This window comes from Seriola dumerili, unplaced genomic scaffold (assembly GCF_002260705.1).
Source record: "Seriola dumerili isolate Sdu_G_001 unplaced genomic scaffold, Sdu_1.0 BDQW01000002.1, whole genome shotgun sequence".
NCBI lineage: Eukaryota > Metazoa > Chordata > Actinopteri > Carangiformes > Carangidae > Seriola > Seriola dumerili.
Window position 1 is genome coordinate 1,006,681 of NW_019174257.1, and position 6,000 is coordinate 1,012,680.

At 37.7% G+C, this 6,000-nt stretch overlaps 1 protein-coding gene across 1 annotated transcript in view; it reads left to right on the forward strand.

Annotated features, from left to right (window-relative positions):
• Positions 1–6,000, forward strand: part of LOC111240185 (xenotropic and polytropic retrovirus receptor 1 homolog) — a 75,868-nt gene that overhangs the window by 58,696 nt on the left and 11,172 nt on the right. The window lies entirely within an intron of this gene.

The window sequence follows — 6,000 nt, forward strand, 5'->3', positions numbered from 1 at the left end:
CAAAGGAATTCATGTTCAAAGAAACAGCACCCAGGCAATAAAAACATCCCTTCAGCATTCAGCCTTTATGTCTCAGTTCTCTGTCTCAGATATTTGTCCACACAACAGTTTTTTCAGCTGCTCAGATGCCAGTTTATATATTTATTTTTCCAGCAAAATGCCAGCTATGAAACCGCTAAATGTTATTTCCCAGCTTGACTTTATTCTTTTCCAATATAAATTCAAATCAATACACTTGCCTTCTAAGCTGGCCACCAGTGATCTGATATTGAATGAACCCAGAAGACACACAGACAGACAGATAGACACACAGACAGACAGACCTGTCTTTTCTTCCACAGCTCTGGAGGAAAGGCGTCCATTAAACCATATCCTCCTTCCTCCTCTGGTCTGAAGCCCGTAGACCCGTAGACTAATGGCCTCTCTTCATGTGTTATTCTGTATGAAGTTGTCTTTCATCCCGTATGATAATGGAGACAGAGATCACTCACTGGTTAAGTGAAGGATGAGGGTGGGAGGACAGACACTAGCACACACACTAACACACACAAATACGCATGGGGATTGTGGATGGGTGGTTGAGGAAATTGCCTGTTGCAGAGATATTTGAATTATATCCTGGAGAAATGATTGTTCTGGTAAATTTTAAAGCCTTTGATGAATGAATACGGGCACTGATGCCAGAATATCCTACATCCAAATATAGATGGATGTATATACGTATATATATGTGTATATATGTATACATAGATATGAAAATTGTCACCCTCCGAAGCAGTAAAAGTACAAAGTACAGGTATGAAAAAAGCCTTTACCCCTGACACTTGCTCTAGTCTCGAGTATACACAGGACAGATGACGCCCAGTTTGCCTGCATTTCCCAGCATCTGCCATAGAAGACAGCCGGCTGGTGTCGTGTTCACACCACTGGGTCCAGCTGTAAAAGGTGGCTGGATTGTCAATCAGTAACTGGCAGAGCTCCCAGTGTCTGTGTGTGGATGTGTCACCTTCATTGCTAACCCGATCACAGCCCTGAGGGCTACTGTGTGACCTCATCGCCTCTCCACCTCATTTGTTCCTGGAACAGCCCACATTTAGCTCCGGGAAAGCAAAATACTTAAACCATAAATGCAACAAATGAATCATGGGCTTACTTTTGCAGGACTGAGTAGTATTCAGTGTCTAGCACTTCCATTTGCAGATCTAAATCTGTTGAATTAGGAGCCACTGCCTCCTCTTTGGCATATATGGGTCAAACTGCGATGCAGTTTGGGAAAAGGAAGTCCCAAACTTTTTTTTTTTCAGCTGCATTGTGTTGACCTAGGATTTGAGGTCGAATCATTTTTGATGTGGTGCAGCAAATGTAATAGATTTCTCCCCTCAGAGAAACATTCAGTTCAGTGCTGTGAAAAACAGATTGGACACTGTTATGAAACTAATCTCAGCAGATTCTCAGAGGCCTGTAACCAGAGAGATGAAGTAGGATTTCCTGGTTTAGGCAGAATTCCCAAACCCAATAAGATACAGTGCAACAATGAAGCAGAATCTTTACTCAGGATCAATACGGGCTCTACTTTATGTACAGTGGCTTGAGACTTATTGCAGTTTTAGATGCGGGGGAGTTACAGTCCTAATGCTGATTTAAGCCAAGACAACAAGCAAAGGCAGGGGAACAGGATGTTGCAAGAATAGAGCATACATCTGACAGACAGAGAAAAGTTAGTTGGAGGGGAAAATAACAAAACACACAGGGTAAATTACAAAATGAGAGATCACGAATGAGGAAAACCGCAGAGGTGCGTTTGTCAAGTCATTGCACAAATGGTTACAAAGACACCCCCCCTCCCCCATCTGTGGCATCAACAGCAAAATCTCCAGCTGCAATAGCCCTGACCAAAGAGGAATTTGTCCTGCTAGTCTCTGTGAGAGGCTGACTGTGGTGCCAAGGGGTGGACATGAATCGAGTCAAGCTGCAGTGAAGGATCAGTAAATTTAGTACTGGTAAGTAAAAATGAATGGTTAGATGGTGAGAGAGTAACACATATAATGGAGAGGAGAGGAGAGGAGAGGAGAGGAGAGGAGAGAGAGAGAGAGAAGGAGAAGGAGAAATGTGTAATTACCAGCCCGGGGCTGAACACATGTCTGCTGGACTCTGCTGGAATAAAGATGAGTCTAGAGCTGACAGCTTTTATAACTTCATTTCATGTACTGACCCCTCATTCATTATCAGGAGAGAAATTGCAACACACACAGACACACACATACTGACACACCCTCAGTCAAACACACACGTTAACCAATGAAGATAAAAGAGTCTGCTCTGAGTCAAATCTCTCTCTCTGCCTGCTTGAACTCTAATTCACCCCTGCTAAGGCCAAACAGACTCCTGCCACAGCAGATATGTTCACATCAGGAGTCAGGCACAGGCTGAGCTAACCATCTGATGAAGGTGTATTCTCTGTGCATGTGAACAATATCTCTGGACATTATTAGCATTTTACTGTTGTAGTTGGTCACAGTGGAGTTTTAAATACTTTATATACGGGTCAGTAGTTCAGTCCAGTGGTTTCCAAACTAAGTAGTTCTTGTACACAAATTTAGCTCTGCTGGTAACAACTCATAGACAGAGGTCCCCAGTTTGACATTTTTATGCCTTTTTCCGCCTTACTATACTATGACTTTTTTATGATTTTTGTGACTTTTTATGCCTTACTATACTATGACATTTTTATGCCTTTTTCCGCCTTACTATACTATGACATTTTTATGCCTTTTTCCGCCTTACTATACTATGACATTTTTATGCCTTTTTCCGCCTTACTATACTATGACATTTTTATGCCTTTTTCCGCCTTACTATACTATGACATTTTTATGCCTTTTTCCGCCTTACTATACTATGACATTTTTATGCCTTTTTCCGCCTTACTATACTATGACATTTTTATGCCTTTTTCCGCCTTACTATACTATGACATTTTTATGCCTTTTTCCGCCTTACTATACTATGACATTTTTATGCCTTTTTCCGCCTTACTATACTATGACATTTTTATGCCTTTTTCCGCCTTACTATACTATGACATTTTTATGCCTTTTTCCGCCTTACTATACTATGACATTTTTATGCCTTTTTCCGCCTTACTATACTATGACATTTTTATGCCTTTTTCCGCCTTACTATACTATGACATTTTTATGCCTTTTTCCGCCTTACTATACTATGACATTTTTATGCCTTTTTCCGCCTTACTATACTATGACATTTTTATGCCTTTTTCCGCCTTACTATACTATGACATTTTTATGCCTTTTTCCGCCTTACTATACTATGACATTTTTATGCCTTTTTCCGCCTTACTATACTATGACATTTTTATGCCTTTTTCCGCCTTACTATACTATGACATTTTTATGCCTTTTTCCGCCTTACTATACTATGACATTTTTATGCCTTTTTCCGCCTTACTATACTATGACATTTTTATGCCTTTTTCCGCCTTACTATACTATGACATTTTTATGCCTTTTTCCGCCTTACTATACTATGACATTTTTATGCCTTTTTCCGCCTTACTATACTATGACATTTTTATGCCTTTTTCCGCCTTACTATACTATGACATTTTTATGCCTTTTTCCGCCTTACTATACTATGACATTTTTATGCCTTTTTCCGCCTTACTATACTATGACATTTTTATGCCTTTTTCCGCCTTACTATACTATGACATTTTTATGCCTTTTTCCGCCTTACTATACTATGACATTTTTATGCCTTTTTCCGCCTTACTATACTATGACATTTTTATGCCTTTTTCCGCCTTACTATACTATGACATTTTTATGCCTTTTTCCGCCTTACTATACTATGACATTTTTATGCCTTTTTCCGCCTTACTATACTATGACATTTTTATGCCTTTTTCCGCCTTACTATACTATGACATTTTTATGCCTTTTTCCGCCTTACTATACTATGACATTTTTATGCCTTTTTCCGCCTTACTATACTATGACATTTTTATGCCTTTTTCCGCCTTACTATACTATGACATTTTTATGCCTTTTTCCGCCTTACTATACTATGACATTTTTATGCCTTTTTCCGCCTTACTATACTATGACATTTTTATGCCTTTTTCCGCCTTACTATACTATGACATTTTTATGCCTTTTTCCGCCTTACTATACTATGACATTTTTATGCCTTTTTCCGCCTTACTATACTATGACATTTTTATGCCTTTTTCCGCCTTACTATACTATGACATTTTTATGCCTTTTTCCGCCTTACTATACTATGACATTTTTATGCCTTTTTCCGCCTTACTATACTATGACATTTTTATGCCTTTTTCCGCCTTACTATACTATGACATTTTTATGCCTTTTTCCGCCTTACTATACTATGACATTTTTATGCCTTTTTCCGCCTTACTATACTATGACATTTTTATGCCTTTTTCCGCCTTACTATACTATGACATTTTTATGCCTTTTTCCGCCTTACTATACTATGACATTTTTATGCCTTTTTCCGCCTTACTATACTATGACATTTTTATGCCTTTTTCCGCCTTACTATACTATGACATTTTTATGCCTTTTTCCGCCTTACTATACTATGACATTTTTATGCCTTTTTCCGCCTTACTATACTATGACATTTTTATGCCTTTTTCCGCCTTACTATACTATGACATTTTTATGCCTTTTTCCGCCTTACTATACTATGACATTTTTATGCCTTTTTCCGCCTTACTATACTATGACATTTTTATGCCTTTTTCCGCCTTACTATACTATGACATTTTTATGCCTTTTTCCGCCTTACTATACTATGACATTTTTATGCCTTTTTCCGCCTTACTATACTATGACATTTTTATGCCTTTTTCCGCCTTACTATACTATGACATTTTTATGCCTTTTTCCGCCTTACTATACTATGACATTTTTATGCCTTTTTCCGCCTTACTATACTATGACATTTTTATGCCTTTTTCCGCCTTACTATACTATGACATTTTTATGCCTTTTTCCGCCTTACTATACTATGACATTTTTATGCCTTTTTCCGCCTTACTATACTATGACATTTTTATGCCTTTTTCCGCCTTACTATACTATGACATTTTTATGCCTTTTTCCGCCTTACTATACTATGACATTTTTATGCCTTTTTCCGCCTTACTATACTATGACATTTTTATGCCTTTTTCCGCCTTACTATACTATGACATTTTTATGCCTTTTTCCGCCTTACTATACTATGACATTTTTATGCCTTTTTCCGCCTTACTATACTATGACATTTTTATGCCTTTTTCCGCCTTACTATACTATGACATTTTTATGCCTTTTTCCGCCTTACTATACTATGACATTTTTATGCCTTTTTCCGCCTTACTATACTATGACATTTTTATGCCTTTTTCCGCCTTACTATACTATGACATTTTTATGCCTTTTTCCGCCTTACTATACTATGACATTTTTATGCCTTTTTCCGCCTTACTATACTATGACATTTTTATGCCTTTTTCCGCCTTACTATACTATGACATTTTTATGCCTTTTTCCGCCTTACTATACTATGACATTTTTATGCCTTTTTCCGCCTTACTATACTATGATTTTATTTATGACTTTTTAAGACTTGCAATTCTATGACTTTTTATGCCTTACTATACTATGATGTTGTGGTTTCTTCCTTGGCAATGATGTGAAGATGATGAAGGAATCTCTGTTGACACCAGCTCAATTGTATATAAAAAGGTTTATTACAAAAAGGCACAGCATCGTTGAACAAGCATCAAAACAACCTGTGAGAGGACCCAAAGCCAAAAAGGATCTTCTCCCGTTTTCCCCCAAAACCATACAATTTATAGGCTGAATAGTCTCTTGATACATATTCATAACATAGCTAAATCCTAGTAACCTATAGAGACACAGAGCCAACATTTATGTCCAAACATGGTCATTCTATATACAGTTA